Source organism: Ranitomeya imitator, chromosome 1 (genome assembly GCF_032444005.1).
Source record: "Ranitomeya imitator isolate aRanImi1 chromosome 1, aRanImi1.pri, whole genome shotgun sequence".
Taxonomy (NCBI): domain Eukaryota; kingdom Metazoa; phylum Chordata; class Amphibia; order Anura; family Dendrobatidae; genus Ranitomeya; species Ranitomeya imitator.
This window is the reverse complement of record NC_091282.1, coordinates 981,238,237-981,264,304: the sequence shown is the minus strand read 5'-3', so window position 1 is coordinate 981,264,304 and position 26,068 is coordinate 981,238,237. Positions and strand designations below refer to the sequence as shown.

General features: G+C 45.8%; 1 non-coding gene across 1 annotated transcript; it reads right to left on the bottom strand.

The window, feature by feature from the left end:
- Positions 1-5,135: 5,135 nt before the first annotated feature.
- TRNAA-UGC (transfer RNA alanine (anticodon UGC)) lies at positions 5,136-5,207 on the bottom strand. The gene has a single exon. It is a non-coding gene; the product is annotated as a tRNA-Ala (tRNA).
- Between the last annotated feature and the right edge of the window lie 20,861 nt (positions 5,208-26,068).

Here is a 26,068-nt window from a genome sequence, read left to right as displayed (position 1 = left end):
TGGTGAGTGCCATCATCTTCACTTCTACTACTTGGGAAAGAGTATTAAATAAAAAAAAAAACAACAATCTTTCTTTGTGAATGACAAAGTATACATGTCACACATGCTTTTTGTACTTTTGTTAGTGTAATTTGGAATTTGCCATTGCAATAATTTTGCTGAGTGCAACGTTAGTCTTTTTGAACTTACAATAGCAATTTTTTGTTGGTCCTTTTTGGGATGGATTATTTGAGATAAAAAGAAAGTTAAGGAAAATTTTACTTGGGAAAATTTCCCACTGTGCTCGCGCTGATGCCGCATAGGTGAAGTGACTTCAATGGCTGTGAACTCGCAGAACCTGTCTGACGGCACCATGAGCAGGAGAACTTTCTCACGCTCGTGGTGCTGTCAGATGGGTAATAAGAGTTCATTGGGAGATACTGCTGGGTGGCAGGCTGTATGGTTGCATCATGCAACCATGCAGCCTGCCATCTAGATGTAGCAGAGCTAGACCCATCATGAGACAGACCCATCCATTAAAGTAAATGGCTGCTCACTGTCCTCAGTCCCACATTGCCTCGGTGCAATCCTTGACTCTGATCTCTCCTTAAAACCACATATCCAAGCATTTTCCTGATGACGGATCCATACATTCCTCAACCTAGAATCTGCAAAAACTCTAGTGCATGCCCTCATCATCTCCCATCTTGACTACTTAAACTCCTGCCGTGTGGCCTCCCCTTTAACACTCTTGCGCCCCTCCAATCTATCTTAAACGCTGCTGCCTGATGAATCCACCCATCCCCCCACTACTCCCCGGCCTCTCCTCTGTCAATCCCTTCACTGGTTCCCCATTACCCAGAGACTCCAGTTCAAAACCCTAACCATGACAAACAAAGCCACTCACATCCTGACTCCTCCATACATCTGTAACCTCGTCTGCTGGCACCTACCAGCACACAACCTCCGATCCTCACAAGATCTCCTTTTCGACTCCCCTTTTACCTCTTCTCCCCACAATCGCATACAAGATTTCTCCCGCGCATCACCCTCCTCTAGAACTCTCTACCCCAAAATATCAGACTCTCGCCTACTGTGGAAATCTTCAAATGAAACCTGAAAGCCTACTTCTACCGACAAGCCTACACCCTGCAGTAACCACTGATTCACCAGACCGCTACATGACCAACAATTGTGGAATTGCACTTTTTTTGCAATTTCACCGCACTTAGATTTTTTTTTCCCATTTTCCAGTACACAATGTGAAAACCAATGTTGTGGGACCCTACATAATTTTTGAGGGTCCCCCATTTTCGTAGCCAGTAAATGCTAAGTATACAGTTGTGAGCTCATATTAATAGCCTGGGAAGCTCCATGGGTATTAGCCCCCTCCCCAGGCTATCAACATCTGCCCCCAGCCGTCAACTTTTCCTCCGCTGGTTAAGAAAATTACATGGGAGCCCATGCCATTTTTTTCAGAAAAATCTTTTATTTATTTAAATACATATACAGTAAGCTGCACACACTGTTCTAATTGTATATGTCACTGACATCTGTATATCTACCTATTCTATGTGTATTTACGGCATGTAATCCATCTATTCAATCCTGTCGGTTCCTGCTATGATTTTACAGTACACGACTGCTGAATTGCTGGCCTTTCTTCTATCTATCTATCTATCTATCTATCTATCTATCTATCTATCTATCTATCTATCTATCTATCCATATGTATACTGTATGTGTGTCACTGACATCTATATAGTTATGTATTCTATGTGTATACATCTATTCTAACCTGTCACTCTGTGATTTTACTGTATGTGGCACATGAATTGCCTGCTTTTATTCTATCTATGTGTTTTGAAGAATATTTTCTTTGAAAACGATGTGTAAATGGCATAGAGAATTGCTCTATGTAAAAGCTCATGTTAAAATCCCATTTTAGTCAATAGCAATCACACTGCATTCAGGTGTAAATCAGATTCTAGGTGTGAAAATCAGATTGTATTCGAATGACACCGGTCCATTTTTTCGGTCCTGATATCGGAACATTTTTTTTCCCACATATGGGTATGAGCCCTAAAGGTGAACAACTGGCTACGCAGATAGTACAATCAGCAACATTTTGGGTTTCTTGATCATGGAATGAAATAACCTGTATGATGGAATCCTTGCTAGAGGTGTGTTACATCGTACAAAAACAGGAAAACACATATTTGGTAGACTCCTTGCTACACTCATCAGGAGAGCTTTAAACTAGAGTAATATGGGATGGGAAATATACGGCCAGAAAAAGTATTCAGCTAATGAATTATTTAGATAACCATGCTATTAAAAGTGGAAATAAAGAATAAAGACAACAAATTCTGCATGAAAATAGAGGAGTAAGAGAAACCGACTACAAACTAAAATGTGTCTATACAAATGCACAGAGCATGGGAAATAAACAAGAAAAATTGGAGCTGCTAACACAGGAAGAGAAATAAGATGTCATAAGTATCACTAGAACTTGGTGGGATGATATCCACAATTGGAATACAAACCTTGAAGGCTAAAACGTATTTATTAGAAACAGGATTAACAAGAGGGGAGGAGGTATTGTACTGTTTGTGAGGAAAGCGTATATCTCCACAAAGATCCAAGCCTCAGAGAATGGTAGCTGTGCAGAAACTGTTTGGGTAAGAATTCAATGGAATAATAAAAGAAAAGGACACTATTGTAGGTGTTTGCTATTGGCCACCTGGAAAGACTGAAGATATTGAAGAACTATTTTAAAATCAGATGTTTCTATTCTCTAAAAAGTACAACATAATGTTCATGGGAGATTTTAACTATCCAGATAGTTGTTGGGAATCTCTCTCAAGCAAAAGTAATGGGCCCAGACAATTCTTATCTTCTCAAGCTGACAATGTTATCTTTCAAAAGGTAAAAGAGAGATAAAGAAGATCTACCATCTTGGACCTAAAGGTACCTTCACACTGAACAATTTAACAACGATATCGCTAGCGATCCGTGACGTTGCAGCGTCTGGGATAGCGATATCGTTGTGTTTGACACGCAGCAGCGATCTGGATCCTGCTGTGACATCGTTGGTCGGAGCAGAAAGGCCAGAATTTTATTTAGTCGCTGGATCTCCCGCAGACATCGCTGAATCGGTGTGTGTGATGCCGATTCAGCGATGTCTTCACTGGTAACCAGGGTAAACATCGGCTTACTTAGCGCAGGGCCGCGCTTAGTAACCCCATGTTTACCCTGGTTACCAGTGTAAATGTAAAAAAAAAACCCACTACATACTTACATTCCGGTGTCTGTCCCCCGACGCTCTGCTTCCCTGCACTGTCAGCGCCGGCCGGCCGTAAAGCACAGCGGTGACGTCACCGCTCTGCTTTACGGCCGGCCAGCGCTGAGGCAGTGCAGGAAGCAGAGCGCCGGGGGACAGACACCGGAATGTAAGTATGCAGTGTTTTTTTTTTTTTTACATTTACACTGGTAACCAGGGTAAACATCGGGTTACTAAGCGCGGCCCTGCGCTTAGTAACCCGATGTTTACCCTGGTTACCAGGGGACTTCGCATAGTTGGTCGCTGGAGAGCTGTCTGTGTGACAGCTCTCCAGCGACCACACAGCGACACTGCAGCGATCGGCATCGTTGTCTAGATCGCTGCAGCGTCGCTAAATGTGACGGTACCTTAATTCTTACCAACAGGGAGCAAATGGTTGAGGAAGTAAAGGTGGCTGGGATTTTAGAAGGCAGCGATCATTCTATTCTTGAATTTTGTATTGCAAGAGGAGGAAGGCCAACGAGGACTCAGACTTTAAGGTTGAACTTCAGAAAGGCAGATTTTAATGAATTCAGAAAGTGGGTAAAAAAGGATGACCTAACTGTACTTTAGCTGTGGGCAAAGAAAATATTTTAACAAACTTTTTATTGCTGCCAAAATTAAATTCTCACATGCAGCTAAACTAAGAATAAACCATTGTTTTTTCTTGGGCTATAATGTCTGGGCCGTGGATTGGTGCTGCCCATCGCTTCTTCATTGGCCATACATTTTACAAACAAGCACAAAAACTGTTGCTACTCCATGAAATGAAATAGTATTATTTACAAAAAATCAAAACCACTGCTTTTTCCTGTTTCCAAACACCAAACCTGGGATAATTATTCTACTACCGTTGGCTAAAAAGCCATGGCTTCTTGCGTATATACTGCATGTGTATAAATCTGCTTCCAAACCAAATGTTTGTTCTATTTGTTTTTTTTTAATTATTTTACAATGCATAAAATGTCCAGCAGTGCAGTGATTAATTAAACAGTTACCATCAGTGTATCTATATCCAGATATGTTGTGGTCACTTTGACATTATTATAGAGTTATTTGCAGAATCACACATTTTTTTTTACTCGCAGCACAGTAAATGTGTATTTATTGTAATTATACTGTAGAGACTAAGTGCCAGATAAAGCTTCTTTCTTGCACCTTTGTGACATTTTTCATCTCGCTGTACCCCTTGGTGCATCCAGCCTCACGTGGCAGACTGAGCAGTCCTATTCTTATTTTCTAAAACTACATTTCTTTCTTAGTTCATCAGACCCCTTCCACCCTGTCATGTGCCTCTGACTAGCACCACCTCTAAAGTTATCAAACTGATCTAAGTGTAGAATTCTTTATTTCTTATGCTTGCTTATATAGCACCATCATATTCCACATTACTTTACAGACATCATCATCACTTTCCCCATTAAGTCTCACAATCTAAATTCCCTTTCATTGTGTCTTTTTGGGGTGTGGGAGGAAATCGGAGAACATGGTGGAAACCCACGCAAATAAAATTTCACCATATGCTTCTGTGCACTCTCTACTCCTGTATAAGTACCATGCCAAGTAACAAACTTCCATATATTCTATTCAATTTAGTTTATCTGCAGAACACTGCCAATATGCATATGTTGAAAGGTTTTCTAAAATACTTGCTGTCAGCATTAATAAATGTTGAAAAAGTGCATGCAGGGGGCACTCGGAGTTGAACCAAGGAACTCTTGATCTGCAGGCAAATGCTCTACCACTGAGCTATACCCCCTATATTTTTTTAAATAAGGCGAAGCAAAAGCAGCCACCTGTTGGACGTGCGTTCTTTGCACGTAAACCCAGGCCATGGAGATGCCGGGGATTGAACCCGGGGCCTCACACATGCAAAGCGTGCGCTCTACCACTGAGCTACATCCCCGCTATGTTCTGTAAATGCTTTTAATGTATTGCTAAGACTGTAAATGAATGGAAATGCATGTGGCATATCTCAGTCTACTGAGACAATATTGAGTTGCTGCAGGGATGATTTGCATGAACATGAAAAATTAAGTAGAAATAAGAAAATCGATTAGATGCCAATAGATTGAGACAAATTTGATGATATTTGCAGGTTCCAGTGGTTTTCAACAATTTGCGATTGAATCCATGCAAATTGCCCCTAAAAAGCACCACACCGTTTTACAGATGTAAGGCTGCCGTCACACTAGCAACATATGGTCAGTATTTTACATCAGTATTTGTAAGCCAAAACCAGGAGTGGAACAAACAGAGGAAAAGTATAATAGAAACATATGCACCACTTCTGGATTTATCACCCACTCCTGGTTTTGGCTTACAAATACGGATGTAAAATACTGACCAAAAACTGATAGAGTGACGGCAGCCTCACAAATATTATATAAGTCAGTGAGGGCTCACATATCCTGAAGTGTGGCTTCCTCATAATTCCTAGAACCTAAAGATAGGTGGATCAAGCAAAATTCAAATTTGTCTGCATCTGTTTCCTGGGAAGCTCAATTTGTGGAGGTTATTCTTAGCAAATTTAATTTTCCTTAATTCTCTTTGGGGTCTCTTCAGACCCTGGAGATTAACCCCTTCCCGACATTTTCATTATATATACGTCATGTTTGGAAAATATTTACCGACCGATGAGGTATATATCCGTCATGGTGATTACTACAGTTACACAGTTACTGTGTGCGTGATCGCCGCTGGGTGTCCAGCTTACACCACAGCTGACACCTGGCTCTCACTGCCAGGAGTGGTTCTCACACCGCTCTATGCAGTTTAACCCCTAAATGCTGTGATAGATATTGACCGCAGCATTTAAAAGCAGTGAGAGGGAGGGGGCTCCCTCTCCTCTCCTATCGGTGCACCTGCAATGTCATTGCGAGGGCCCAATAGTTGCCATGGTCACCAGAGGTTGTCATGACATCTGGGTCACTAGGCTACGACAGGCCCCTTAGACTTATGTGCAGAGCATGGTCTAAGGGGTTTGTGTCAGTGCAGTACTGACATGTATATAGCATTGTAATGCTCATGATTTGCAATGCTTTAAACCAGCGATCAGACTGCTGAAAGTAAAAATCCCATAATGTGACCAAGTAAAAAAGTAAAAAAAGTAAATAAAATGTAAAAATATTTAAAAAAAAAAATCACAAAATAATAATATTAAAAAATAAAGCTATGTATATACAGTACAGACCAAAAGTTTGGACACACCTCATTTAACCACTTCCCGACCTCCGCCGTACTATTACTGCAGAGTTCAGATCCCCTGCTTTGATGTGGGCTCCGGCGCTGAGCCCACCTCAAAGCCGAGACATGTCAGCTGTTTTGAACAGCTGACATGTGCCCGCAATAGCGGCGGGTGAAATCGCAATTCACCCACCGCTATTAAACAGTTAAATGCCGCAGTCTAACGCTGACAGCGGCATTTAGCTGGCATTTCCGGCCGCGTGGTCAGAAATGATCGCATCGCCGACCCCCGTCACATGATCGGGGGTCAGCGATGCATCAGGATGGTAACCATAGAGGTCCTTGAGACCTCTATGGGTACTGATGCCGGCCTGCTGTGAGCGACACCCTGTGGTCGGCGCTCATAGCAAGCCTGCAATTCAGCTACATAGCAGCGATCTGATGATCGCTGCTATGTAGCAGAGCCGATCCAGTTGTGCCAGCTTCTAGCCTCCCGTGGAGGCTATTAAAGCATGGCAAAAGTAAAAATAAATGTTTAAAAAAATAAAAAATAAAAATAAAAAATATAGAAGTTTAAGTCACCCTCCTTTCACCCCATTTAAAATAAAACAATAAAAATAAAAATCAAACCTACACATATTTGGTATCGCCGAGTTCAGAATCACCCGATCTATCAATAAAAAAAAGGATTAACCTGATCGCTAAACGGCGTAGCGAGAAAAAAATTTGCAACGCCAGAATTATGTTTTTTTAGTCGCCACGACATTGAATTAAAATAACGGGTGATCAAAAGAACATATCTGCACAAAAGTGGTATCATTAAAAATGCCAGCTCGGCATGCAAAAAATAAGCCCTCACCTGACCCCAGATCACGAAAAATGGAGACACTGAGTAACGGAAAATTGCACAATTTTTTTTTTAGCAAAGTTTGGAATTTTTTTTTTAGATAAAATGTAACCTAGATATGTTTGGTTTCTATGAACTCATAATGACCTGGAGAATCAAATTGGCAAGTCAGTTTTAGCATTTAGTGAACCTAGCAAAAAAGCCAAACAAAAAACAAGTGTGGGATTGCACTTTTTTGCAATTTCACCGCATTTTGAATTTTTTTCCTGTTTTCTAGTACACGGCATGATAAAACCAAAGATGTTGTTGAAAAGTGCAACCTGTCCCGTAAAAAACAAGCCCTCCCATGGCCATATTGACGGAAAAATAAAAAGTTATGGCTCTGGGAAGGAGGGGAGTGAAAAACAAGAATGCAAAAAAGGAAAAGGGCAAGGTCGTGAAGGGGTTAAAGTTTTTTCTGTATTTTCATAACTATGAAAATTGTAAATTCACACTGAAGGCATCAAAACTATGAATTAACATATATGGGATTATATACTTAACAAAAAAGTGTGAAACAACTGAAAATATGTTTTATATTCTAGGTTCTTCAAAGTAGCCACCTTTTGCTTTGACTTCTTTGCACACTCTTGGCATTCTCTTGATGAGATTCAAGAGGTAGTCACCGGAAATGGTCTTCCAACAATCTTGAAGGAGTTCCCAGAGATGCTTAGCACTTGTTGGCCCTTTTGCCTTCACTCTGCGGTCCAGCTCACACCAAACCATCTCGATTGGGTTCAGGTCTGGTGACAGGTCATATGGCGTAGCACCCCATCACTCTCCTTCTTGGTCAAATAGCCCTTACACAGCCTGGAGGTGTTTGTGGGGTCATTGTTCTGTTGAAAAATAACTGATGGTCCAACTAAACGCAAACCGAATGGAATAGCATGCCGCTGCAAGATGCTGTGGTAGCTGTTGTGAATTCTGCTCTTGGGTTCCCTCCAGTGGTTGTTGGTGGGAATGCAGTTGTCTCTGACTCGCAGTCCTGGCCAGGTGTATCGGATAATTACAATTCTGACTGGGATATTTAGGTGTGCTGGATTCATTAGCCCTTGCCAGTTGTCAATGTTTCTTTGGAAGTATTGGTTCTCTGCCTGGCCTCACCTGCTTAGCTGCCAATTTCAGCAAAGATAAGTGTTTTGTTTTTGTATCTGTGGCACACTGCTGTGTGCTTGTTTCAGTTTATTCCTGCTCTGTTTGTAGGATTCACTGGAGTTGCAGATATACGCTCCTACAACTTTAATTAGATGTAGGAAGTTTTTGTATATCCTGCTGTGGATTTTTTGAAGGGTTTTAATACTGACACGCACAGAACTCTGTCCTATCCTGTCCTATCTAGCTAGAGTGGCCTCCTGTGCTAAATCCTGTTTTTTCTGCCTGTGTATGTTTTTTCCTCTCCGACTCACCGCCAATATTTGTGGGGGGCTGTCTATCCTTTGGGGATTTTCTCTGAGGCAAGATAGTATTCCGATTTCCATCTTTAGGGGAATTTAGTCCTCCAGCTGTGACGAGGTGTCTAGGTGTGTTAGGTACACTCCACGGCTACTTCTAGTTGCGGTGTTAAGTTCAGGGTTGCGATCAGTATAGTGGCCACTTTCTCCAGTGAAAGTTCTCATGCAGCTCCAAGGTCACCGGATCATAACAGTACAACTGGCCAACAATGAGTTAATTGCATCTCAGATGAAGGGAGGAAAGATCTTGAGCCATTTTTTTCCTCCAGTCTGTTTTGTCTTCTCCTCCCTCTTTATCTCTGGGTGGCTGAAGAGCCTTGTGCTAGCATGAATGTTCAAGAATTAGCTTCTCGTATAGACCAGCTTGCTGCTAGAGTACAGGGTATTTCTGATTACATTGTTCAGACACCTGCTTTAGAACCGAAGATACCTACTCCTGATTTGTTTTTTGGTGACAGGTCCAAATTTTTGAGTTTTAAAAACAACTGTAAACTGTTTTTTGCATTGAAACCTCGATCCTCCGGTGATTCCATTCAACAAGTTAAAATCATCATTTCCCTGCTGCGTGGTGATCCACAGAATTGGGCATTTTCCCTGGAATCTGGGGATCCTGCTTTGCCTAATGTAGACTCCTTCTTTCAGGCGTTAGGATTACTGTATGATGAACCTAATTCGGTGGATCAAGCTGAGAAGACCTTGTTGGCCCTGTCTCAGGGTCAAGAGGTGGCAGAATTATATTGTCAGAAATTCAGAAAATGGTCTGTATTGACTAAATGGAATAATGATGCTTTGGCGGCAATTTTCAGAAAGGGTCTTTCTGAATCCGTTAAAGATGTTATGGTGGGGTTTCCCACACCCTCCAATCGGAGTGATTCTATGTCTCCTGCCATTCAGATTGACCGGCGCTTGCGGGAGCGCAGAACTGTGCACGCTATGGCGTTATCCTCAGAGCAAATTCCTGAGCCTATGCAGTGTGATAGGATTCTGTCTAAAACAGAACGACAAGGTTTCAGACGCCTCAATAGGTTGTGTTATTATTGTGGCGACGCTTCTCATGTCATTTCTGTCTGCCCTAAGCGGACCAAGAGGATCGCCAGTTCATTTACCATCAGTACTGTACAACCTAAATTTCTGTTATCTGTGTCCTTGATCTGTTCTTTGTCATCATTTTCTGTCATGGCGTTTGTGGATTCAGGCGCCGCCTTGAACTTGATGGACTTTGAGTTTGCCAGGCGTTGTGGTTTTCCCTTACAGCCTTTGCAGAACCCTATTCCTTTAAGGGGCATTGATGCTACACCCTTGGCTAAAAATAAGCCCCAGTTTTGGACACAGGTGACCATGCGCATGGCGCCAGCCCATCAGGAAGATTGTCGATTTCTGGTGTTGCGTAATTTGCATGATGCTATCGTGCTGGGTTTTCCGTGGTTGCAGGTACATAATCCTGTTTTGGATTGGAAGTCCATGTCTGTGACTAGTTGGGGTTGTCAGGGGGTTCATAATCATGTTCCTCTGATGTCTATCGCCCCTTCTCCCTCTTCTGAAATTCTGGAGTTTTTGTCTGATTTTCAGGATGTATTTGATGAGCCCCAGTCCAGTTTCCTTCCACCACACAGGGACTGCAATTGTGCTATTGACTTGATTCCAGGCTGTAAGTTTCCTAAGGGCCGCCTTTTCAACCTGTCTGTACCTGAACATGCTGCCATGCGGAGCTATATTAAGGAGTCTTTGGAGAAAGGGCATATTCGGCCATCTTCTTCACCATTGGGAGCGGGGTTCTTTTTTGTTGCTAATAAAGATGGTTCCTTAAGAGCCTGTATTGATTATCGCCTCTTGAATAAGATCATGGTCAAGTTTCAATATCCTTTACCTTTGCTTTCCGATTTGTTTGCTAGGATTAAGGGAGTTAGTTGGTGTTAGGGGTCGAGTTCCCGCTTCTGCACAGGGGGAATCTCGAGCCACCTCTGCTGCGGTCTCCCATTCTTATCCAGCCGCAGTGGAGTCTGCTCAGCAAAGACGTCGGTCCCAGCGTCTTGCTCATTCTCACTCTGTTCTGAGAGTTACTGCTGTTTCTCCAGTCTCTGCCATTAAAGCCAGTACTGGTCAGCAGCGAGCGGACTTCTCTGTCTGCGCATACTGAGCATGCCCAGGGTAAGATCTCCCGTTGGAGATCGAGGGTCATGTGCTCAGGCTCTGCGGCACATTCCATTGGTCCTCTTGACAGGTCTTGGAAGGGCAAAAGTCCTGTGGCCACTTCCTGTGCTGCAACTATATAAACTGCGCATGACCGCACGGCCATGCGCTAGTATTGTCTTGTAAATATGTGTGTGTGTTGTGAGTGAAAGTCGCTCTTTAAATAACCCTCCCTATTGAATGTCTGTTCGCGGAAGGTGTATGTTTGCTATCTAGCGCCCGACTTGTCCAACAGCACGAAACACACATTGCAGCGTCCTCTTGCTGTGTCCGCCTGTACGGCGCCGTGCGCTTGCCTTGCGCTTTCCATACCCAAGCCAGTGTGGTTGGTGGCGTCCGTCAGTGTGGCATTGCTCGCACTCCTGTGCATTTATATATTTATTCTTAGTTTCCTTACACACCCCGTTGTGGTGTAGTGCCAGCGAGGGTCTAATCGGACTTCAATCCCAGTTGGGGTTAAGTACGCTGACTGCTCGCTCGCGCTTTAGGTGCGGTGCCGCGATCCTGTGACGCAGCAGGATTGCTCCCTTCATGCTGGGTGAGGTTGAACCCACGTGTATATACTTTAGTGTACCGCCATATAGTCTGCTATTTACTAGCAGCAGGGTTTCTCCTGCACTGTGGACCCCGGACTGCGAACGCATCTATAACATCTTTCTTGGTGCGTTCCGCCAGTCCTAACAGAATACTAGCGCCAGGGTCTGGCTAGTAAATGGCGGACGACCAGCGTTTACAGAGGTACATCCAGCAGCTGGAGGGAAGGTTGGCAGCTCTTGAGCGTACAACCTCAGCTGTGGATGTCACTGCTGTAGCTGTTCAGGCTGCTAGTGTAGCCGCAGCCAGTTTGTCCGCTGCCACCCCTGCTCCGACTTTATCCCGTCTCCTGCTTCCTGACAAGTTTGCTGGCGACAGTAAACATTGTCGCGGATTCGTGAGCCAGTGCTCCATACATCTTGAGCTCCTGGCGTCACGTTTCCCTACGGAACGGGCGAGAGTGGGATTTATTCTATCTCTCTTGTCGGGCAGGGCGTTGGAGTGGGCAACGCCACTTTGGGAGCGAGATGATCGTGTGGTACAGAGTGCTCCTCTCTTCTTGGACACTCTGAAGCAGGTCTTTTTAGGACCTCGTGTTACCCACGATACCGCGCTCCAGTTGTTGACTATTATTCAGGGCACGTCCGTGGTCAGCCAGTTTGCCATCCAGTTCCGGACTCTAGCTTCTGAGTTAGAGTGGCCAGACAAAGTTCTTATTCCGGTGTTCTGGAGGGGACTGGCAGACCATGCGAAGGACTCCTTGGCCACCAGGGAGATACCCGCCACACTGGAGGAACTTATTTCAGTATCTACCCGCATCGACCTCCGTTTTCACGAGCGGAGGTTGGAGCGGACCCAGTGTAGGCAGAGGTTTCGGCTGGCTCCTACCTTCGCCAGACCTCTTGAATCTCCTGTCTTGGCGTCAGATTCCCATGAGGCCATGGAGGTTTCTCGAGCGGGACCTAAGTCTCAGGCCGCTCGAGTACCCGTGGTTTGTAAAAACTGTCATCAACTTGGACATTACGCCAATAAATGTCTGTGGCGGTCGGGAAGACGATCGCGTCTAGTAACCATTGGGGGAGGTTCACTAGACACAGCAGCATTTTCCTCCAAACTGTCCTTTAAAGGGACAATCCTGTTAGGCTCCTCCACTCTAACAGTCGAGCTTTGTGTGGATTCAGGAGCAGAGGGAAACTTCATGTCCTCTGCTTTTGCTCTACGCCATGCTATACCACTAGTCATGCTCGCCAAACCAGTTACAGTTAGAGTTGTGAATGGGGCGACACTTCCACTGCAGATCACACACCAGACAGTTCCGTTCACGCTGTCCATGTCCCCTTCCCACCAGGAGTTTATTTCCCTTCTTGTTCTTCCCGAGGGAATGGATGAGATTTTGCTGGGAATACCCTGGCTCCGTTTCCACTCTCCACATATTGAGTTGTCCTCAGGGAGAATATTGGGTTGGAGTAAGTCTTGTATGGGCAGGTGTGTGAGTGAGTGTCTACAGGTTTCTACTACTGAGGTACCCGCAGACCTTTCATCTCTTCCTAGGTGCTATTGGTGCTATGCAGACGTATTCTCTAAGAAGGCTGCTGAGACCCTACCGCCTCATCGCCCCTACGACTGTCCTATAGACCTCCTGCCTGGAGCTGAACCTCCTCGGGGAAGAGTATATCCCCTCTCTCTCCCAGAGACGGAGGCTATGTCTCAATACATTCAGGAGAATTTGGCAAGAGGGTTTATAAGGAAGTCGGTGTCTCCGGCAGGGGCGGGATTCTTCTTCGTACAGAAGAAGAACGGGGAGTTACGTCCTTGCATCGATTACAGGGGTCTCAATGCTATCACCATTAAAAATAAATACCCGTTGCCCCTGATATCGGAGCTCTTTGACAGGCTAAGGGGAGCTAAGATATTCACCAAATTAGATCTGCGGTGTGCCTATAATCTGATTCGTATCCGTGAGGGGGACGAATGGAAAACGGCTTTCAATACCAGGGATGGGCACTATGAGTACCTGGTGATGCCCTTCGGGCTCTGTAATGCCCCAGCCGTTTTTCAGGACTTTGTCAACGATATCTTCCGGGATATGCTTTCCACCTCGGTTATAGTCTATCTGGATGATATTCTCATCTTCTCTCCAGATATTGACTCCCACCGGAGAGATGTTGCCAGAGTCTTCGAACTCCTACCGGCGAATTCCTTATATGCAAAGTTGGAGAAGTGTGTGTTTGAGCAGGAGTCCTTACCTTTCCTGGGCTATATCATCTCGGCCCAGGGATTGGCTATGGATCCTGCCAAACTACAGGCAGTGATAGACTGGCAGGAACCCCATTCTCTTAAAGCGGTGCAGCGCTTTATGGGGTTCATAAATTACTATCGCCAGTTCATCCCCCACTTCTCAACTTTGGTAGCTCCCTTGTTATCCCTCACCAAGAAGGGAGCCAATCCCAAATTGTGGTCCGAAGGGGTCTCCAATGCCTTCGCTTCTATAAAGTCCCATTTTGCTAGCGCTCCCATCTTACATCGTCCCGATGTAGATAAGCCATTCCTTATGGAGGTGGATGCCTCATCCGTTGGTGCTGGAGCAGTCCTCTATCAAAAGGATGTTCAAGGTCGGAAGCACCCATGCTTCTTCTTCTCAAAGACCTTCACACCAGCGGAGAGAAATTACTCCATCGGGGATAGGGAGTTGCTGGCAATGAAGTTGGCCTTTTCGGAGTGGAGACATCTCTTGGAGGGTGCTCGGTTCCCATTCCAAGTCTTCACGGACCACAAGAATTTGGTCTATTTGCAGACAGCCCAGCGGCTGAATTCTCGTCAGGCCAGATGGTCCTTGTTTTTCTCCCGGTTCCACTTTACTCTACATTATCTCGCCGGGGAGAAGAACATTCGTGCTGACGCTCTCTCTCGCTCCCTTGTGTCAACTGAGGAGGAGGAGGACGAGCCTCGGCTCATTGTCCCTTCGGAGAGTCTGAGAACCGTAGCTCCGGTTTCGCTTGAGTCTGTGCCTCCGGGCAAGACTTTTGTTCCCATCAATTTGCGACCGGAGGTTCTCTCCTGGGCTCATTCGTCCAGAGTGGGTGGACACTTTGGGGCAAAGAGGACATCAGAGTTGCTGGCGAGAATGTACTGGTGGCCACATATGGTTCGTGACGTCGGAGACTACGTTCGGGCATGTGTGCCAAGAATAAGTCTCTCCGTCAACGGCCAGCTGGGTTGTTATACCCTCTGCCGGTGGCAGACAGGCCCTGGGAGATGGTCGGGATGGACTTTGTGGTGGGTCTGCCCAAGTCTCGTGGCTGTACCATTATTTGGGTAATCACCGACCATTTTTCTAAAATGGTGCATTTGGTGCCGCTTCCTCGGCTACCTTCTGCACGGGCCTTGGCAGCGTTGTTTATTAAACACATCTTCCGTCTTCACGGTATGCCAGACAAAATTGTCAGTGATCGGGGTCCCCAGTTTGCGTCTCGGTTCTGGAGAGAGCTTTGTCATCTTCTCACTATTGAGTTAAATCTCTCTTCGGCATATCATCCCGAGACGAATGGGTTGGTGGAGAGAGCCAACCAGACCTTGGTCACATATCTGCGACATTTTGTCTCTGCTAAGCAAGATGACTGGGCATCTTTGCTACCGTGGGCGGAGTTTGCTCTTAACAATGCTGTAGCTGACTCCACTGGACAGACCCCATTCCTCCTTAACTATGGTCAGCATCCGCGGGTACCTGTGCCCATGCCCGTGTCTTCCGCCGATTCCAGGGTGGCAGACTGGGCTGTGGAGGCACGGGACATTTGGGATCGCACTCAGGATGCCATTCGGGCTTCCAAGGAGAGAATGAGGTCCTCCGCCGACGCACATCGGCGCCCCGCTCCAACCTTTGCTCCTGGCGATTTGGTGTGGCTCTCCGCCCGTAACATCAGGCTGCGAGTTGAGTCTACCAAGTTTGCACCTCGCTACTTAGGTCCTTTTAAGGTCCTCGAACAGGTTAATCCTGTGGTTTACCGTCTGGCCCTTCCTCCACGCCTTGGTATCACCGACACCTTTCATGTGTCCCTCCTTAAGCCCGTCTACATGTCCCGGTTTTCTGAGTCTTCTACTGGGACGTCGGGTTCGTCTACGGACGATTACGAGGTGAACGCTATCTTGGGGTTCAAGGTGGTTCGTGGCAAAAAATTTTATTTGGTGGACTGGAGGGGTTACGGTCCTGAGGATAGATCCTGGGAGCCTGCTGAGCACATCCGGGCTCCGCAGCTCATTGCTGCCTTCGAACGTAGCGAGGCCCAAGGGGGGGGGGGGGGCCCTAGGAGGGGGGGTAATGTTAGGGGTCGAGTTCCCGCTTCTGCACAGGGGGAATCTCGAGCCACCTCCGCTGCGGTCTCCCATTCTTATCCAGCCGCAGTGGAGTCTGCTCAGCAAAGACGTCGGTCCCAGCGTCTTGCTCATTCTCACTCTGTTCTGAGAGTTACTGCTGTTTCTCCAGTCTCTGCCATTAAAGCCAGTACTGGTCAGCAGCGAGCGGACTTCTCTGGGACTAAGTCCTTGTCTGCGTATACTGAGCATGCCCAGGGTAAGATCTCCCGTTGGAGATCGAGGGTCATGTGCTCAGGCTCTGCGGCACATTCCATTGGTCATCTTGACAGGTCTTGGAAGGGCAAAAGTCCTGTGGCCACTTCCTGTGCTGCAACTATATAAACTGCGCATGACCGCACGGCCATGCGCTAGTATTGTCTTGTAAATATGTGTGTGTGTTGTGAGTGAAAGTCGCTCTTTAAATAACCCTCCCTATTGAATGTCTGTTCGCGGAAGGTGTATGTTTGCTATCTAGCGCCCGACTTGTCCAACAGCACGAAACACACATTGCAGCGTCCTCTTGCTGTGTCCGCCTGTACGGCGCCGTGCGCTTGCCTTGCGCTTTCCATACCCAAGCCAGTGTGGTTGGTGGCGTCCGTCAGTGCGGCATTGCTCGCACTCCTGTGCATTTATATATTTATTCTTAGTTTCCTTACACACCCCGTTGTGGTGTAGTGCCAGCGAGGGTCTAATCGGACTTCAATCCCAGTTGGGGTTAAGTACGCTGACTGCTCGCTCGCGCTTTAGGTGCGGTGCCGCGATCCTGTGACGCAGCAGGATTGCTCCCTTCACGCTGGGTGAGGTTGAACCCACGTGTATATACTTTAGTGTACCGCCATATAGTCTGCTATTTACTAGCAGCAGGGTTTCTCCTGCACGGTGGACCCCGGACTGCGAACGCATCTATAACATCTTTCTTGGTGCGTTCCGCCAGTCCTAACAGTTGGCTTACTAAGATTGACCTTCGGGGGGCTTATAATCTTGTTCGTATTAAGCAGGGTGATGAATGGAAAACTGCGTTTAACACGCCCGAGGGCCATTTTGAATACCTTGTGATGCCATTCGGACTCTCTAATGCTCCATCTGTTTTTCAGTCCTTCATGCATGATATCTTCCGGGATTATCTTGATAAATTCTTGATTGTATATTTGGACGATATTTTGATTTTTTCCGATGATTGGGAGTCTCATGTGCAGCAGGTCAGGATGGTATTTCAGATCCTTCGTGACAATGCCTTGTTTGTGAAAGGGTCTAAGTGTCTTTTTGGGGTGCAGAAGGTTTCCTTTTTGGGCTTTATTTTTTCTCCCTCGTCTATAGAGATGGATCCGGTTAAGGTTCAGGCCATTCATGATTGGATTCAGCCCACATCCGTGAAGAGCCTTCAGAAATTTTTGGGTTTTGCTAATTTTTATCGCCGTTTCATTGCTAATTTTTCCAGCGTGGTTAAATCCTTGACTGATTTGACTAAGAAGGGCGCTGATGTGGCGAATTGGTCCCCTGCGGCTGTCTCTGCCTTTCAGGAACTTAAACGTCGTTTTACTTCTGCTCCTGTGTTGCGTCAACCGGATGTTTCTCTTCCGTTTCAAGTTGAGGTTGACGCTTCTGAGATTGGGGTAGGGGCTGTTTTGTCTCAGAGGGATCCTGTTGGTTCCTTAATGAAACCGTGTGCCTTCTTTTCCCGTAAGTTTTCGCCTGCTGAACGCAATTATGATGTCGGCAATTGGGAGTTGTTGGCTATGAAGTGGGCGTTTGAGGAGTGGCGACATTGGCTTGAGGGAGCTAAGCACCGTATTGTGGTCTTGACCGATCATAAGAATCTGATTTACCTCGAGTCTGCCAAACGGTTGAATCCTGGACAGGCTCGATGGTCCTTGTTTTTTTCTCGTTTTGATTTTGTGGTCTCGTACCTTCCGGGTTCTAAGAATATTAAGGCTGATGCCCTCTCTAGGAGTTTTTTGCCTGATTCTCTTGAGGTCTTGGAACCGGTCGGTATTCTGAAAGAAGGGGTGGTCCTTCCTGCCATTTCTCCTGATTTACGACGGGTTCTTCAGGAATTTCAGGCTGACAAACCTGACCGTTGTCCTGTGGGGAAACTGTTTGTTCCTGACAGATGGACTAGTAGGTGATTTCTGAGGTTCACTGTTCCGTGTTGACTGGTCATCCTGGCATTTTTGGTACCAGAGACTTGGTTGGTAGGTCCTTTTGGTGGCCTTCTTTGTCGCGTGATGTGCGTTCTTTTGTGCAGTCCTGTGGGACTTGTGCGCGGGCCAAGCCTTGTTGCTCCCGTGCTAGTGGGTTGCTTTTGCCATTGCCGGTCCCTGAGAGGCCCTGGACGCATATTTCTATGGATTTTATTTCCGATCTTCCTGTTTCCCAAAGGATGTCGGTTATCTGGGTTGTTTGTGACCGATTCTCTAAGATGGTTCATTTGGTGCCTTTGCCTAAATTGCCTTCTTCTTCTGATTTGGTTCCGTTGTTTTTTCAGCATGTGGTCCGTTTGCATGGTATTCCGGAGAATATTGTGTCCGACAGAGGTTCCCAGTTTGTTTCTAGGTTTTGGCGGGCCTTTTGTGCCAAGCTGGGCATTGATTTGTCTTTTTCTTCTGCATTTCATCCTCAGACAAACGGCCAGACCGAGCGAACTAATCAGACTTTGGAGACTTATTTGAGATGCTTTGTGTCTGCTGATCAGGATGATTGGGTGGCTTTTTTGCCATTGGCCGAGTTTGCCCTTAATAATCGGGCTAGTTCGGCTACTTTGGTTTCGCCTTTCTTTTGTAATTTTGGTTTTCATCCTCGGTTTTCTTCTGGGCAGATTGAGCCTTCTGACTGTCCTGGTGTGGATTCTGTGGTTGATAGGTTGCAACAGATTTGGGCTCATGTGGTGGACAATTTGGTGTTGTCTCAGGAGGAGGCTCAGCGTTTTGCTAACCGTCGTCGGTGTGTTGGTTCCCGGCTTCAGGTTGGGGATCTGGTTTGGTTGTCTTCCCGTCATGTTCCTATGAAGGTTTCTTCTCCTAAGTTTAAGCCTTGGTTTATTGGTCCTTATAGGATTTCTGAGATTATTAATCCGATGTGTTTTCGTCTGGCGCTTCCGGCCTCTTTTGCTATCCATAATGTTTTCCATAGATCTTTATTGCGGAAATATGTGGAGCCCGTTGTTCCCTCTATTGATCCTCCGGCCCCTGTTTTGGTTGATGGGGAGTTGGAATATGTTGTTGAGAAGATTTCGGATTCCCGTTTTTCGAGGCGGAAGCTTCAGTACCTGGTCAAATGGAAGGGTTATGGCCAGGAGGATAATTCTTGGGTTTTTGCCTCTGATGTCCATGCTGCTGATTTGGTCCGTGCCTTTCATCTGGCTCGTCCTGATCGTCCTGGGGGCCCTGGTGAGGGTTCGGTGACCCCTCCTCAAGGGGGGGTACTGTTGTGAATTCTGCTCCTGGATTCCCTCCAGTGGTTGTTGGTGGGAATGCAGTTGTCTCTGACTCGCAGTCCTGGCCAGGTGTATCGGATAATTACAATTCTGACTGGGATATTTAGGTGTGCTGGATTCATTAGCCCTTGCCAGCTGTCAATGTTTCTTTGGAAGTATTGGTTCTCTGCCTGGCCTCACCTGCTTAGCTGCCAATTTCAATAAAGATAAGTGTTTTGTTTTTGTATCTGTGGCACACTGCTGTGTGCTTGTTTCAGTTTATTCCTGCTCTGTTTGTAGGATTCACTGGAGTTGCAGAAATACGCTCCTACATCTTTAATTAGATGTAGGGAGTTTTTGTATATCCTGCTGTGGATTTTTTGAAGGGTTTTAATACTGACCGCACAGAACTCTGTCCTATCCTGTCCTATCTAGCTAGAGTGGCCTCCTGTGCTAAATCCTGTTTTTTCTGCCTGTGTATGTTTTTTCCTCTCCGACTCACCGCCAATATTTGTGGGGGGCTGTCTATCCTTTGGGGATTTTCTCTGAGGCGAGATAGTATTCCGATTTCCATCTTTAGGGGAATTTAGTCCTCCGGCTGTGACGAGGTGTCTAGGTGTGTTAGGTACACTCCACGGCTACTTCTAGTTGCGGTGTTAAGTTCAGGGTTGCGATCAGTATAGTGGCCACTTTCTCCAGTGAAAGTTCTCATGCAGCTCCAAGGTCACCAGATCATAACAGGTAGCCATGCTGGTTCAGTATGCCTTCAATTTTGAATAAATCCCCAACCGTGTTACCAGCAAAGCACCCCCACACCATCACACCTCCTCCTCCATGCTTCACGGTGGGAACCAGGCATATAGAGTCCATCTGTTCACCTTTTCTGCAACGCACAAAGACACGGTGGTTGGAACCAAAGATCTCAAATTTGGACTCATCAGACCGAAGCACAGATTTCCACTGGTCTAATGTCCATTCCTTTTGTTCTTTAGCCCAAACAAGTCTCTTCTTCTTGTTGCCTGTCCTTAGCAGTGGTTTCCTAGCAGCTATTTTACCATGAAGGCCTGCTGCACAAAGTCACCTCTTAACAGTTGTTGTAGAGATGTGTCTGCTGCTAGAACTCTGCGTGGCATTGACCTGGTCTCTAATCTGAGCTGCTCTTAAACTTATCCTCAGAAGCAGCCCTTTCCTGGGGCGGTCCTCATGTGAGCCAGTTTCTTTGTAACGCTTGATGGTTTTTGCAGCTGCACTTGGGGACACTTTCAAAGTTTTCCCAGTTTTTCAGACTGACTGACCTTCATTTCTTAACCCCTTTATCCCATATGACGTACTATCCCATCGAGTTGACCTGGGACTTAATTCCCAGTGATGGGATAGTATGTCATAGGTGATCGGCTGCGCTCACGGGGGAAGCACGGCAGATCGCCGCTGGATGTCAGCTGCTTATTACAGCTGACATCCGGCACTATGTGCCAGGAGCAGTCACGGACCGCTCCCGGTACATTAACCCTCAGCACACTGCGATCAAAGATGATCGCAGCGTTCCCGTGGCATAGGGAAGCATCGGGCAGGGAGGGGGCTCCCTGCGTGCTTCCCTGAGTCCCTCAGAGCAATGCGATGTGATCAACAGGCTGTGCTGAAGCTAATCTGCATAGTTGACAAACCACACAATGCAAAAGAGTTGTGGACAGCGCTAAAAAAACAGGCAAATATTTGGATGACACCGCTGAACCTACAGCCAGACATGTTTGTGTGTGACAATGGCAGGATCTGCTAGTGAAAATATGCCGTCTGTGTGCCCATTTTAGAAAGTCAGCTACAGTTTCAGCCACCATTGCCATGCTTTAGCAGCGTTTGCAGCTTACGGCTCACCAACTGATGTGTGATGTCCCCATGCACTGGAACTCTACGCTGCATATGTTGGAAAGGATTTGTGTGCAGAAGAGGGCAGTTGTTGACTACCAACATCAACAAGGCCATCAATATTCAGATCAGACTCCACACATAAGACCTCAGGAGTGGACATGGATGTCAGACATATGTACCATCCTACAAAACTTTGTGGACTGCACCAAGATGGTGAGCAGCGATGACACCATAATTAGCATCCCCATCCCACTCTGCATTCTGAAAACCTCTCAACCGCTCATAATTAAAGAGGATGCATTGCAGGCAGAGCACAAGGACATGAATCAGGGAACCATACAGGGGGATTACACTCAGCCCTGCCACAAGTCTTCCCAACTTGAATTGGTAGGCAATGAGGAGGAGAAGGAGGAGGAAGAACAGGAGCTACTTTCATGCGCCATAGTTGGTACTCCAAGCACAGCTGTCATAACATCTATTCAGCAGGGATGGCCTGAGGACAGGGAGGAAGAGGATGAGGATGAGGAGAAAGACAGCATGGTCAGTTGTCCTGCTGGTGAGGACACTGAAGTCTTGCCTGTTAGCAGTCTGGCATGCATGGCTGACTTTATGCTGTGCTGTGTTTCACGTGACCCTCGCATTATAAAAATTTTTGGTGACACTCATTCCTGGTCGGTGACACATCTAGACCCACGCTACTAGAGAGCTTTCAATCTCTTCTGCCTGAGACAGAGAAGTGTACTAAAAATTGCAGTACCAGAGGGCCCTTGTAGCGGAATTACTTAGAAAATTCCCATGTGAGAACGATGGCAGCAGACATCAGAGTTTGTTGTACAACCAAGAGGTCCAAGAGAGAGAGACAGAAGTACAATCCAGCTCTGACAGGGGAACAATGGCAAAATTCTGGGACAGTTTTCTCAGACCCTCCCATCGTGCCGGCACTGAGGAAAGGGGTGCTGTCACAAGAAGTGCAATGTTTGGGAATATGCTGAGGGAGTACCTTGCAGATCATACCAATGACCTCCGGGATTCCTCTGTGCCTTTTAATTATTGGGTATCCAAACTGGACACATGGCATAAACTGGCTCTCTGTGCCTTGGAGGTCTTGGCCTGCCCTCCTGCTAGTGTTCTGTCAGAGCGGGTTTTTAGTGCCCCTGGTGAAATTATAACAGATAAGCGCATCCACCTGTCAACTGAAAATTCTGACAGGCTGACTCTTATAAAATTGAACAAGGGCTGGATTGGAAAGACTTCTGTACAGCACCAAGTGAAAACAGCGAAATAACCTCTAATACATTCTCTTCTTTGGGTAAGTGTATTCTCATGCACCTCTTCACACATGGATACACGCTTCCAGATTTGGTCTGTTTTTGTTATCCTCCTCCTTATCCTCATCCTCATCATCCACAACCAGTAGAACACCAGGGTGAACGGATTCCGTGATGCCAAAGTCACAATTTTTTTTGTGCAAAGGTGCTTTTATGATGCCGGTTACTAATTGGAAACCAAAACAAATGTTACTCCCACAGGGGGAAATGTCATAAAAAAGAGATGTATGTCTATTATTCCCATTTATTCTTACATTTTCCATTTTCCCTATCTCTGGACAGTCCTCTAATGAGGTATTGTATACTTCTACAATAAAAAATTATTCAAAGACTTTTATATTATATTTTTATTTATAGTCCTGTTTCTGAGCTGTTGCTAGGGACAAACATATCTCGTTGGACACATTCTGGCTTCAAATCTATGAACCTGTGTTTGCCCCACCCTTTTGCTATTTACTTTCAAAGGAGGATTCACATTTTTTATTTTTTCAATTGATTTAGTTATGATTTATCTTTATGTCTCCTCATTCTCCACCACTAGATCACCTGGCTTAACGTCTTCTGTGCCGCTACAGGCAGTCCATTTTTTGGCAAGGGTGCCTATGACTTCTTCAATATATTTTTAAAAAATGTATCCCCCTTGGGGAAATGTTTGTCAGCCCATGCACTGCGTGTATGGGTATTGCAAGTCTAGGAGACACATTCTTTTACAATGGGCCTATTTTTTCATGAGGCCTTCAGCAATGTCTCCTCATTCTCCACCACTAGATCACCATGCTTAACATGTTCTGTGATGCTACAGGCAGTACAATTTTTGCCAAGCCTGTCTATGATGTCCATAAAAGATTTTTAAAAAGGTACCCCCATGGTGAAATGTTTCTCAGCCCATACACTTCGTATATGGTCGTTACAAGCCTAGTAGACCCACTGCTTATCATTGGGCCTAGTTTTTAACGAAGCCTTCCTGCATGACTCATCATTTTCCACCACTAGATCACCAGGGTTCACGTGTTCTGTGCTGCTACAGTCAATTTTTTGGCAAGGGTGTCTGTGATCCCAATTAAATATTTTTTTTACAAATGTATCCTCCACTTAGTGTATGGGCATTATAAGTCCAGGAGACACAGTGCTTTGTAATGGGACATGTTTTTTTGAGGCCCTCCTTCATGTTTCTTCCAAAGGGGATTGGGGTGCATGCAAATTTGGGTCAAGGCAGAACTTGCATTCAATGCATAGGGAAACAGTATGGCAGGACCAACTGAAGAATGTAAAGTGGCTTTTCCTGTGGCCATCCAGTACCTGAGTTCAAAGGCTTATTGAAGAGGGCAGTTGTTAACTACCAGCATCAACAAGGCCATCGGCATTCAGTTCAGACTCCACATATAAGACCTCAGCAGTGGACATAGATGTCAGACCTTCCTTCTAAAACTTTTAAGACTCCACCAAGATGGTGAGCGGCGATGACACCATAATTAGTGTCACCATCCTGCTTCTCTGTGTTCTGAAATGCTCTCTGCTCACAATCAAAGAGGATCCATTGCAGGTGGACACGATGAGATGGAGCAAGGAACAATGCAGGGTGATTACACACAGCCCGGCCACATATCATCCCAACATGGATTGGGTAACAATGAGGAAGAGGAGGAGGAAGAACAGAGCTAGTTTCATACGCTATAGACAGTACTACCTGCACAACTGTCATACTGTCTGTTCAGCATGGATGGCCTGAGGATAGTGATGATGAGGAGGAGGAGAGTGTGGTTCTCTTGGTGAGGACACGGAAGTCTTGCCTAATAGCAGTCTGGCACGCATGGCTGAGTTTATGTTACGCTGCCTTTCCTATGACCCTTGCATTCTCAAAATTTTGGGTGACAGTCATTACTGTTTGGTGACTCTTCTAGATCCACGCTACAAGGAGAACTTTCTATCTCTTATTCCCGAGGCTGACAGATCTACTAAAATGGGACAGTATTGGAATGCCCTTGTTGTGGAATTAAAAAAATTACCATCTGAAAATGCTGGCAGCAGAGGCCACAGTTCTTTGAAGAATCAAGGAGTACAGGCGAGCGAGACAACTCCAATCCAGCAGAGGCAGTGGAACACCGTCAAAGATCTGGGAGAGTTTTCTCAAACCCTCCTATCTCACAGGCACTGATTCGCGGGGTATTCTCACAAGGAGTGCAAAGTTTGGGAACATGCTGAGGGAGTACCTTGCTGATCACACCAACATCCTCTGTGATTCCTCTGTGCCTTATAATTATTGGATATCCAAGCTGGACATGTGGAATGAACTGGTTCTCTACGCCTTGGAGGTCCTGGCCTGCTTTTCGGCTAGCGTTTTGTCAGAGCGAGTTTTTAGTGCCGCTGGTGGAATTATAACTGATAATCGCTTCTGCCTGTCAACTGAAAACGGTGACAGGTTAACTGTTATAAAAATGAACAAGGGCTGGATTGGGACAGAGTTCTTAACACTACCGAATGATAGTAGCGTAACAAACTCAAATCCAGTCTTTTTTTGGGGAGGTCTATTCCCATGCAACTCTTCACACCCACACATGGGTATACACTTCCTAATTTTGGCTATTTGCTGTTGTCCTCCTTGTTTTCCTCATCCTGCACCACCATATCTCCAGGGTGACCGTGGTCCGTGATGCAACAACCACATCATTTTTTTAAAGGGTGTTTATTATGCCTGTAAAATAAAATTGTTATGCAGTATGCTCATGTACCCACAGGGGTAAATTTTTGTCAGCCCATACACATAGTGCATGGGCATTACAAGTATAGGAGACCCGCTCCTCTTCCAAGGGGCATTGGAGTGCGTCCATTGCATTCACTGCATAGGCAAACACTATGGGAGACCTACTTCCTAATAATGCGAAAATTGTTTTCAGGAGTGCCTCTGACCTCTACGTCTCATCCAAGGGGCATTGGAGTTCCTCCAAATTTTTGGCAGCCATTGCTTCACTGCATAGGCAAACACTATGGAAGACACACTTCCTAATAATCTGAACATTTTTTCATGAAGCTCTCCTTTATGTCTCTTCTAAGGAGCATTAGCGTGCCTCCAAATTTTTTTAAGCCCTTGCATTCACTACATAGTAAAACACTATGGAAGACCCACTTCATAATAATGGGAACATTGTTTTCAGGAGGCCTTCCTGTACGTCTTTCAAAGGGGTATTGGGGTGCGTCCAAATTTTGGGCAGCCCTGCCACTCACTGCATACGCAATAACAGTATAGGAGACTCACTGTTTAAAAATGGGAACAACAAACCATAGCCGGCTGATAGCTCTCTAAGAACAGTAAGGGGTGACTGCTGGCCCTTTAAGAATAGTAAAGGCTGCCTGATGACCCTAGAAAAATAGGCTTAGTGACTTTCAGAGTTCCTCCTTCATAAATGAAACAGGATGAGTCTGATGAAGTGTAACACACTACATGGCCAGATAAGGTTGTAAGATGTTAAAATTACGTTTCCCAGTGAATGCATTTGTCTCGTTTGAAAGCAATGCTAAAGTTCAAAAACGCTACGTGTGAACATAGTCCAAGCTGTGGAGGAGCAT